The sequence below is a fragment of the Urocampus carinirostris genome, chromosome 4 (assembly GCF_059441175.1).
Source record: "Urocampus carinirostris isolate Australia breed hairy pipefish chromosome 4, RoL_Ucar_1.0, whole genome shotgun sequence".
Lineage (NCBI taxonomy): Eukaryota > Metazoa > Chordata > Actinopteri > Syngnathiformes > Syngnathidae > Urocampus > Urocampus carinirostris.
Genome location: NC_142352.1, coordinates 30,090,862 through 30,102,869, shown reverse-complemented (window position 1 = coordinate 30,102,869; position 12,008 = coordinate 30,090,862). Strand labels below are relative to the sequence as shown.

At 38.8% G+C, this 12,008-nt stretch overlaps 1 protein-coding gene across 3 annotated transcripts in view; it reads right to left on the bottom strand.

Annotated features, from left to right (window-relative positions):
* Positions 1-8,230, bottom strand: part of map1aa (microtubule-associated protein 1Aa) — a 31,058-nt gene extending 22,828 nt beyond the window's left edge. For all 3 annotated transcript variants that reach the window (XM_088334122.1, XM_088334124.1, XM_088334123.1), the window contains exon 1: positions 8,056-8,230. The gene's annotated coding sequence lies outside the window, so the exon portion shown is untranslated. The remainder of the gene's footprint in view (positions 1-8,055) is intronic.
* Between the last annotated feature and the right edge of the window lie 3,778 nt (positions 8,231-12,008).

Below are 12,008 nucleotides of genomic sequence, written 5' to 3'. Positions count from 1 at the left end.
CTTTCAAAGGTGATATTACAAAAGGTGTGTCTTTTAAGAAGGTTTGCACCTTTTAGTCCAGAAAATATAGTATTTTTCATTGAACAACATTCTGAAAACAAGGTCTGTACTGTCGTGCAAATAAATCGCAACCATTCATCCATTATCTGCACCGCTTGTCCTAAGTAGGGTTGCGGGGGTGCTGGAGCTGATCCCAGCTGTCTTAGGGGACACCCTGAACTGGTTGCCAGCAGGGCACACAGAGACAGACAACTCATTCGCTCATTCATATTCAGGGACACTTTGTAGTCACAAATTAACGTGCCTTGCATGTTTTCGGAATGTGGGAGGAAACCCACGCAAGCACGGGGGAGAACATTCAACACAATGAAAGGCTGGTAGCTGGACTCCAACCCATGACCTCAGAGCTGTGCCGCTGTACCACTCATCTTTTGTGCCGCCCAATTTCAAGCATATTAGGATTAAATATAAAAGTTAAAATCGATGTATAATCTTACGACACGCTAACAACATTATTATAGTGATAGTTAAAACGCAAAGACGGTATCGAATTTAAACAATAGTGTTCATCTGAACCAAGTATTCGCTCAGTATCAATAATATCGATATTTGGAATAATCCGCCCACCCTTCGTGTTCAACTGCAGTCCATAAATAGTAAGGTTTGGCTGAAATGTGTAGTATCGGGATTGTTAGCCGTTTTCGGGGTTGGTGTCAAGGTAAAAAAATTAATTGGAAAGGGGGGAGTGGGGTGAAGATAATTTCATGCTTACCCCTGGAGTTTTTGTTAATGTAGCCTGAAAATGGTAAAAGTAAGAAAAGGCCTGTTTCAAATACAGCCCAAACCCTCAAAAAAGATAAAAAAAAGATAAGTGTATTAGTACTTGAGGAGAGAGCCGACTGAGGCTGCAGTCATGATTTTAAGCCAGGAGATGGCAGCAGAGAGAAGCAAAATTTCAAGTTGCAAACACCACCTTTAACCATGTGTCATGTGTTTTGTTTTGCATTGTCCTTTTTTGAATAAACCCAGAGCTTCCATACATTTGGAATCCTATTTTCAGATTGGATTTAAAAAAAAACGTATAATAGTAAAACTTTTAAATCAAAAGTGGTTCTTAGACAATATTAAACTACTCCGCTCTTACTGCAAGTGTCCGGCAGATAACACTTATGTGCCATAAATAACCACGGAACAATCAACATTGTCGATATCAAAATAAGAATTGCTTGCCTTTTCTTTTTATTGAGTTTTGTTGGTTTTATCGAAAATTTCCATTTTGTGTACCGCTATAAACTGGCGTGATAAACTATGGAGGATTCGTATTTGGTTGCAATGTACAAGTGCCTTACACCTTCTTCATGCAAAATTCAAGACATTTTTATTGCATTCAAAGCCAATTTACCATTTCTCCCAATACCATTAAAGAAAAATTGTGGTTTGAATCATCGGGGTTCATCCACATTTTTCATGGCCAAATTTAAGCACTTTTTAAGGAATGTCAAAGCCAATTTTCCAATTTCTCCAGTACCATTAAATGAAGAAATCCATTTAATTATATCAAACTGTAGAGCTATGTACTGATTCAGGCCGGACTTCTTCTTCTAAATTGCATGGCAAAGCGAAGCCACCAGAGCGCAGTTTCGGTGTTGTTCTCAGGCAGACTTGCTTTTTCTTAATTTAATGTGTGATCTATTGAGTCAGACTGCAGAGAAAGATGGCATTAATTTCAAGCATTTACAAGGACTTCACCCCAAAGTAAAACACTTTTTAAAAAAACAAAATTAAAATTCAAGCATTCTCAAGGGTATCAAGCATCCGTACGAATCCTGACTTATGTATTTTGCAGAGTCAAAGATATATCTGCGATTCACTTATGTTATTTTTAACCTTCCATATACATATATCAATGCATATGATTTTAGATCTTGATTAAATCATGAATATATTTGTTTTTTAGATAAATCTCTCCTCATATAAGGCTTGTGTGAAAAGCAGACTTGTTGAGAAACATGCCAACAATTTCAAGCATTTAAAATCACGGGAATCACATCCGTTTTCATGTCCTTTTGCTCAGCAATATGTTTCTTCCCCACAGAAGTAGGCTTGTAAATTTTGCGAATAGGGCTTCTGTTGCGTGGCTCTTTCCAATGCACACACTTTAACTCTATTTTATCCATTTATTTTAGACATAAACAATATTTTTTTACTTGTGTCTGAAACAAAGTGATGAAGAGGTAAGACTTTAGTTGAAAAAAAATCCAACCAAGATGTCTGACAACAGAATCTATTAAAAGCTTAAGAAGCCTACACTTTTTCGCTTGTGGAACACGATATGCAGTGCTCTGCACTTTTGCAGCCTCCATTATCTGGCAGCGTCACATTCACGGCCCACACTATGCCAAATTCCCAGCCTCACATGCAGAAATTCAAGTCAGCTCAAGTCACATTTATTTGTATAGCCCTTAATCACAAAATGTCTCAAAGGACAATTACACTATCGCCTGATCTCAAACCAACATGCGGGCAAGGAAAAACTCAAAACCTCAGCATGAGAAATATGAAAAATGTCACTTCGGATTATTATTTATGAACATTCTAGGCTAAATGCAGTGTTGTACACATTTCCATTGCCACATTCATGCACTTTTTAAGGTCTTTTCAAAACCATTTTTATCTTTTTGTCCAGCACCATTAAAGGAAGACGTCCAGTGTGAATCATGCGTATTGCAGATCCAGAAATATGTACATTTATCAAGACATAGGATTTTTAAAACTTGAGTAACTCGCGAATATCTGAGCAATACATGTGTAAACATTTTTGAGACAAATCTCTCCCCGTGTAGGTGTTGGGTAAAATGGCATTATTAAGTAGCTTACATTTTCAGTTGCAGGGAGTTATTCCCTTTGCAATTTACCACCAAAATGTCCATTCCTGATAGGTAATTCTTGCCCTAATACACATTTCATGCCCTGTTTAGGTTTAGCATGTACCTATCCTCTTGGGGAACCTATGCTTCATAGGACTATGCCATACAAACTAATGTCTGCTACTGATGACCACGAGGAATGGACTTCAGTGGCAAACCGAAGCGATCGGAGAGCAGTGTCGGTGTAATTTGTAAGCAGTTGTGTTGAGAAACATGGAAACAATTTCAAGCATTTATAAGTTCCTAACCAGAAATTCATGCACCATATAAACCCTGAAAACACAACATTAAAGTTCAAGCATTCAAGCAAGGATTTCAAGCATCAGTATGAACCCTGTTTAATGACTTACTTTTTTTGTATGACTGTGGAAGGTTGCAAAGGCCTAAATATTGTTAAAAAACACTCAAAAGCAAATTAACATCAGAAGTCCTACACCTAATTTTACTTTTAGGAAGAAAATATAAAAGAAGTTTCAACTGTTCTTTTATGTTTTAGTCTACATTTGAAATTGCAACTGTATAAGAAATGTATGAGTTCATTGGGACGGATGGGTTGACATTACCGTGAATAGGTTTTGCAATTGAGGGTCAGGGGTTTCGTATGAGAATTTATTTGCGACTACGGTAATCGTGACTTCAAGATATAATATCTTCAGTCATACATATAGGTATTAAGGTGAGCTTTTAGAAGACTAAGTGGCGGGTCGAGAAAATCCGAAAGAAGCACGTCACAACATCGAAAAAAATATTATCATCTTCAATTAATATCATGTACAAAAATATCCTGTTCAACAATCAAACAATGGATGACCCACAGCTTTTGTCACCCAAACGGTCCTGGTATGTGATGGTGAGGTTCGCAAAATCCCCTGCTGGGTGGACAATCTAGGGGTGACCAGGGTGCATGTACATTTTGAATTCAAACACATCAATCCGGTGCATTTTTAGATCAAAATTGAGAAGCCAAATCTATGATGAATGTGTGCCCTTGTAAACTATTCAATCATAAATAGACTACCGGTAGTTATGAAAGGCAATGGTAGAGCTGTTTCCCGTCTTTTTACATCAAATACCAGTGAGAGAGCGGTACTCACTTCCCACCTGTGAACTTGCACCAGCTGATCTTCTCTTTCGTCTCATAGTTACACACTTAGTTGAAATGCAATATTTATTCTATTTATTTTTACAGCATTGGAAAATGTTAAAACTGTTTGCGTCATGTTTGTCTTGCTACAGAAACAATATTAAAACAAAAATGTATTTCTCTCCCCCATCATTTTCAATTCGCAAACATATTTGGAAAAGCGCCAGGGAGCCACTCAGCAGCGCTTAAGTGCCGCATGAGCCTTCTGAGCCACGGATTGCCGACCCCTGCCTAACTTGTAGTGGAAATTAATTACATTTTTGTTTTCCCTTGTTATAAATGCACAGGTGTTAAAAAAATTAAAACAAAGTATTGCAATCTTAGTGAGGGATGGTTAGAAGCCTGAACAATTGTTTATAAATAGAATTGTAACTCCTGAATAGCAATTGTATTGTGAAATAACCAAAGATTTTCAAACTTAATCTGCATTAAAAAAAACTTAAAAATTTATATTTTAATAATAATGATTACATTAGTAATAATAATAATAATAATAATAGCAACAAAGATAATACTGACATCAATATTAATCCTAATTTCAATATAAATATACATCATAAACATAAACCCACATAGGGATCCTGTGCTTCACTTTAAAGTGTTATGTGTAAAAAACTAAAATAAAAGTGTATTCATGTTTTTAATACTTTATTTGGTGTTGGACTGAAAACTAAGTATGTTTACTTACTTTACATTTTGTTGTGTTGTATTTTTCTCAAGGATTATTTTTTGCTTGACTTTAGAGTCATAAAACTTGAAAGTTAATGTTAGGTATGTGTTTACTCTATATGGTAACAATGAAGGTTATTATAACATAATAGCATAAAACATATTCACCGTGACCCTAGTGAGTATAAGCGGCACAAAAAACGGATGGATGGATCAAACATATTTACATTAATTAATTAATTTGGTGCGTGACGTTGCATTATTAATAGTATATCATTATAAAACCAGAATAAATATTTGAAAGCAAATTGGGACCTGCTCTTTTTAGTAAGCCGAGTTAAAAGAGACAGTTCTCTAAAAACAGGCAGAATTTCCATTACTAGTCCTCAGCCAGTGTATTTTCCCAGGTATTGGGACCAAACACACCTTACTAAAACGCGGACGCACCCGTAAATAGGAGGCCTCCCAACCAAAGGATTTGTCCAGTGCTGCTTTACGAAGTTTCACACAGATGGACTATGTTCAGTATGGGATAACGTTGCACGGGGCGAAGCACTCTGGCCTCGTGGATGTAGAACTGGACCTAAAAATGCGGGATCGCTCCTGCAGGGGACCTGAGCTTTTTCCTCGATTTGGTCGTAGGAGCGCGGCTCGTAGTAGCCATCATGCCTCGGGAAAGAACAATGTCCCGGGTTCGGCTGCGCAATGGAGAACAATAAAATTTAGTTTCGACCTACAAAGGAAGAGTTTGTCCTCCGTGCCTGTGAGGATTTCCAGTTCCCATTCTGAAAAAGCTTTTGCCAAGTCTCTATTATACACTACACATTTTTTTAAATCCAAATTGGTGTGCTGTCTTCAGCAATCTACTCCTGCAAAAGCCACAGCTCATTAACCAATAAAATTTGCACATTTCGGAGCGTCTTACAGGAGACTAAATTTTCTAGGCTGATAGCATGCTTTGACTCTGTGACCTATGCTAGGTCAAGTCAAGTCATGTTTATTTGTGACACCCTTAATCACAAGGAGTCTCAACGGGTTGCACAGACCACAGATTATTGCAAATTACAGACTATTATTACACCATACCCTGATCTAAAGCCTTCACGACGGTACGGAAAATCTCAAAACTTCAGCATGAGGAAAATTAAGAAACCTTGAGAAGGGACCACACATGAGGTAATACCCCTTCCAGAATGACCTAGCTGCAATGGATGTAGCATTAACAAACAAAACACTGATACTGTATTGTCAACATGAAATATAGGTGACTTGAAACTATTCTACTTGCTGACGCCATCTTCTGGCTGAAATCATCGATGCAGCCTCTGCCAAGCTGCTCATGTTGCGTACACGTTCAAACCTATCTTAAGCGTGCTTGACTAAACTTCTTTTTTAATTTTTGGGGGGTTTTGGTCTTGCATTAGGGCTGTATTTATAACAGTCCTTTTCTTACTTTCACCATTTTATCCTGGAATAAAAGAAAACCGCGACCACGCTCGTGAAATCATTTGGAGGAGCAGGTAATTGAACATATGACCGCTAAGTCCCACGACCAATGCTCTACCCCTGAGTTACTCCTCCTCACCTCACTGACATTTGTCATAGGATACCTATCAGTATTGTCACATCCATCCATCTTTTTTTCGTGGTTTCGATACTTAGCAGAGCATAGTGTTCGACAGCAGACCACAGTGGCTACTATCACTGGGGCAGGTGGCGAAGGGCTGTGTATGTGTGTGTTTTGGGTGGGCGTGACTGTGTGCGCGACTGTGATAGGCTGGTGTACGCTGTCAGTCAAACAGCTGAGCGGCTACACAAGTTAATGGGTCTACAAAAAACAAACGGCAAAGCAACACGACAGCTAGTATTTTAGCGGCTTGTTACATTGAAAAAACACCTATCAATTAATTCCTATTTTGAGGGAAGTCAGAAGAGCGCAGAGAAATGTTTCTCACCACCGGGTGCTCCGTGGATTGTTATCGGGTCGGGAAAAGAGATTAAGCGGGATAAGGAAAAAAAAGCAATAGCGAGGCCACAGGTTTGACTTACTGCTACTTCTATGTAACAAGCCAGTCCTGCAGAGCCTGTATCTCACCAGCGCCAGATCCATTACCCATGAAATGCATGACCTGGAACTACAACTCGTGGGAAACCGCAACATCCCTGACTCTTGTTTTTTAGTCAACACAGGGACCTGGGTCATCAGATGATATCCGATGCGAGTGTGCAGTTAGCCGGACGCTCTCTATATGGCTTTCTTACACTGAAAGAGGAAGCCTTAGAATTTTGTTGAACTATTGTAAAATGACAATAAAGACCATTCACTTCAATTTTGTGTTCAGTGTTTTTATTTGTCGAACTGTAGCTGTTGCATTGTTACAGTCATATATGTTACTGATATCTAATAAATGTTTATACTTGCGGGTTTTGACTATCGTGAAAAACAAGGGGTTACTGTACCTAAAAGTGAGATTTAGTATAGCCCCGCAACACCTGCCTTGAATCTTTCTGGATGAAAACATCCTTAGCTCAGCTATTATGTTTAGGAAGTTTTGTCTGGAAATTAAGGGTCTGGTGCGCCCACAAGGGGGCGCTGACAGGTTTGAAACTGGGCACAGGTGTGTCCAATATCTACACACCTGTCCCTAATCATCCTAAACCTTTACACTTGGACAGCACATATCATCGGGTCATTTCCATTTGACTGGTTTCTTCTTTGTACAATTTTTTAGGGGTTTAGTGCCCGCTTCTCAGTTTGTTACTTTATTCCTTGCATTTTCCATTTCCGTTTTTGGGTCCCTGATTCTAATTTGGACTTTGCTAGGTTTGGTTTTGTTTAGACATTTCGTTATTTTGTAAACCCATGTTTGTTTGTCACTTTGTACATCCTTTCGTTATCAAATGCAATCCCTCTTTTTCAGCACCCCTGTCTTAGTTCCTGCCTCCCCCACCTGGGTCCATCACCCTCCAAGAGTAACAATTTTGGGTCTTTAAAATCCACACCGCAGCAAAAATGTCATGCTGATGATGACTAAGGTAGTGACTTGCACAAATTGCAGTCTCATAATGCTCACTGTATGAAATTGAGCAAGTAGCCCAGAAGATATTACTTCAACCATAAATGAGGTCACCTAAATTTACTGAACTGTAATGATCGTATCAAGTAATGTACAGTAGTCTGTAGGCCAAAGGCTGCCAGTTTACAAAAACACCAACTGGTTAGACGCCTGAATTAGTTAATACACATTTTTACTTGAGAATTTTTTGCAGCCAGTAAAAATGGTTGCTGATGACGTCATCCATAATATTACTTACTTAATCGCACCAAAGCCTCCCGAAGCGAGTCCGATATTATTTAGATTCCACCAGAGCGACTCCAATCTGCATAAACAGACCGTTATCGACTTCGTCGAATCGTTCAGCAAAAGGAAGATGTCCGAGCAGCTAGGATTGACGACGTGAAAGCCACAAGAAGCAGCTTGGAGGCGTCACGGTCCTCGCTTTGGAGGTGGGAAGCAGGCACAGGGAGGGGCACTGATGCTGAGGGGCTGCGGAGGAGAACAAGGCAAGGCAGTAGTGGTGTGTTGTTCGTGAACAAAACGGCTTTATGAGCTGGCTCTTTGAATCGACGGGAGCTTTTTACTTTCTTTTCTTGCTCTTTTAAAAAAATATTTGTTTATCCGTATTGTGCTATATTTTTTGTTCTTCTTCCCAGTTTTTTACTTAATTTTCTAGGCTTTTCCACCTGTTTCTTCCCTTTTTCCTTTTCCCCCTCTCTTTTTTACTTTTCTCATTTTTTTAATTTAAAAAATATATATATATTTATTTGTTCTCTTGTCAAGATATTTCATGTAAATTTCACATGGTGATCGGTAATATATGGATAACAAAAAATCTCGGGAGCCGAAAAAGCAGATTTTTCTTAGTGAGCTAAGCCGAAAAAGCCTATCCTTAAAATTAAGCCGAAACTCCCATCACGACAAGGCAGGATGCAACCGCATGTCTCCACGCGGGTATGCTACATTCAGGGTCTGCTCGGAAATTCACCATCTTTGGTTGCAGCAGTTTCTTGGATGGGTGTAAAAATTATATACACAAAATTATAGTTAACTATGATTAGTAAATATTTCACTTTCATTTCATTTCATTTCATTTCATTTTGACTTACTTGCTTTTCAATTTCATAATTACGTTTATGTTCAGAGAGCAGTTCTCATCTTTTATTTTTGCTGTGTTTTATTTAGATGTCGAACAATCTTTCAAACTTTTATTTATTATTTTATAACTGCCTTTTAACTGGGTTACACGTTGTGTATTAATTAGCGCCTCCTAGTGGTAAAAAATCTTGATGGATGACAAAAAAACTATTGATTTGAAAAATAGGCTAAAATAGATGAACCACATTGCAAGTGTCCATTTGTTAAACAGAAATTTATATTCATTTGACATAACACGAGCCGCACCAAGAGGGAGCCAACTTGTTTGTCTGACATCTTGCTGCTACGGGTACGGCACAGTTCTTATGACATGGTCGACAACCAGTTTAAGGTGTCCCCTGCCCACTGCCCGAAGGTGGCTGGGATGTGCTCCAGCACCCCTGTGACCCTAGTGTGGATATGCAGTGCAGATAATGGATTGATGGATAGTATGAGTAACAATAAGGAATACTATCAGGTGGTACAAGGCTGACCAAAATAACAGTTGTGTGTAGATTTCCACATGATTCATCAGTGTCAAGCATACAAAGTGTCTGTTCTGTCGAGAATTCGTAAAGCAGCTGTGAGTCAAACAGATGCTGGTTGAACAAAGACGGAAGTCAGCTCCAACTATTTCAGTAAAGTCAAGCATTAGAAACAACAATTCATCAATTGGTTCTCAAAAGTTCTGTGGGTTTGCTGAACTATTTTCCAGCGGACGTAAGAAAAACCATAGAAAAACCCCACTTTAAATATTATAGGACGGCCTGGCAGGTTTGAAACCAGTACCACCTGTCTGTGAGTTTTATATGCTAATTTCTCCAATGTTGCATCAGAGTTGTCAAGCATGGCCACCAATCTGGGATGAGACTGTAAAAATTCGATTATGTCACCGTTTAAGGCAGCATTAGTGGTCATCATCTCAAATACTCTAACTCAGCCAGCTGCCTTCACGGTCTGCCGCACCATTCTGTCCAATCCTCAATACTTCTTCAAGCTAGAACACCTTGTGAATTTTCACATAGAATGATTTTGTTACCTGTGGCATAGGTTGAAAGAGGGCAGGGTTGGTTTTATTCGCCTTTTGTAATCCTATATCTTGTCATTATTATTCATTACTGTGTTTCCCTCACAGCAACTGTTTTTCTTTAATAAATAAGTCACTGTGTTTAAAATGTAATACAGGGCTAAGATTAATATAAATTGATTAGGAAGTGTTTTACATAAATATTTATGTTTATTTGATTTTTAAGTCATAAGGCGCACCGGACTATAGGGCGCATGAAATTAAGACATCAATGTGTTTATTCATATGTGTTATATGCTTACAGTATATATTAGTGCAGTGGATCAAAATCTCAAATGTATTGTATGCAACGAGAATGGAACCCGGGTCACAGTGATAAGAGCACCGACAATAACAGGACCACCAGCAATACAGATGACATGGGAAATTATATTAGAGCTTATCTCGTGATCACATTTATCACTCATGGTGGTGGAAACTAAACAGTCTCTCTGTTTCTTTACCTGTGTGACAATAATTTTGCGATTTAATATATATACCTATGTAATAGAGCCCTGCGATTGGCTGGCAACTAGTTCAGGGTGTCCCCTGCCCACTGCCCAAAGATAGCTGGAATGGGCTCCAGCACCCCCGCGACCCTACTGAGGATAAGCGATGCAGATAATGAATGGATGGATGGATGGATGGATGGATGGATGGATGGATGGATGGATGGATGGATGGATGGATGGACGGATGGATGGATGGATGGACGGATGGACAGATGGATGGATGTTATAGAGCTTGTCTAGTATTGTAATGACTTTCTTTTATCCGTTCTTTCTCATTCGTTAGTGAGGATGTCAAAAGACTGTTTTACCCAGATATTGGCAATCTAAAATGTTGAAAAAGCCATTATGGACCTGTAAAACCAAAACACAAACATATTTGGAGCTGCAAATCATGTCAAGCCTTAAAGGGACAGTGTATTTAGTGTCTGTGTGTGCAAATGGGTAAGTGTGACGCACAGTGTAAAGCCCTTTCGAAGGTCTTCGGTGACTTGAAAAGCGCTATAGAAATGCAGTCCGTTTACAATTGAAGTCGAAAAGTGTCGTGAAACAATACTACTTCCGGGTTTCTTGCGTGACTTCTGGTTGCGCCAGCTCAACATAAACAGAAAGTCAAACAATGGCCGCGAGGACTGTTGCATGTCCAATCTGTCCTCATCCATGTTGAAAGATCAACAAGGCAATGTCGTAAGTTTCTAAAAGTGTTTTTATGATATATAACCGACTACATGTTGTAATAGTTCAGACTGATGTAAAGGTTATGCACTTTATTTTTGTGAACTTATGGGCACATGGTCTCAATGCATTGTATTGTACCTTTGCAGTTTTCACCTTCCAAAGAGGAGAATTAAAGCTTCAATAACACTTCCACTGTTGTCACGGTCCTTCTATGGTGATTTGGCTTTGTAATATCGATGACACAACTATAATATTAGATGTTTAACATATGGTGCAAAGCAGATATAATAAGAAAAGCACATAGCAACTGACTACATTATATCAATTCTAGTAACTGCATTTAATAGGCAAGCAAAGAGTGGCTTATGAAATGATCTGAAATGATCTCAAGTCAATGACTTCTCAAAGCGCTTTACATTGTGCTTCACATTTCCCAATAGCGGCCGTGATCTGTGCAGCCATGTAAGGCGCTAACCTGCTTATTGGGGGTATTTAGGGTTCAGTGTCTTACCCAAGGACATTTCGACATGTAACACGGACAAGCCGGAATTCGAACTGGGATCCCTTAATCCTAAAACGATCGCTCTACCTCCTGAGCTACTGCCGCCCCATCATCATTATAACCATTATCATCATCAACACATTTTTCAAAAGAAAAAACTCAGTTTTGTTTCCTTGATTCATTCAAAATGTATGTTTAAAGCACAATTAGAAGTATTTTTTAATACAGTATTTGTTTCATTTTGTCCAGTGTCTCACAGATGTTACTAAAAGTGATCCTTAAGACCTGTGCCTGGCTATAAGTGACTGTGGATGGAC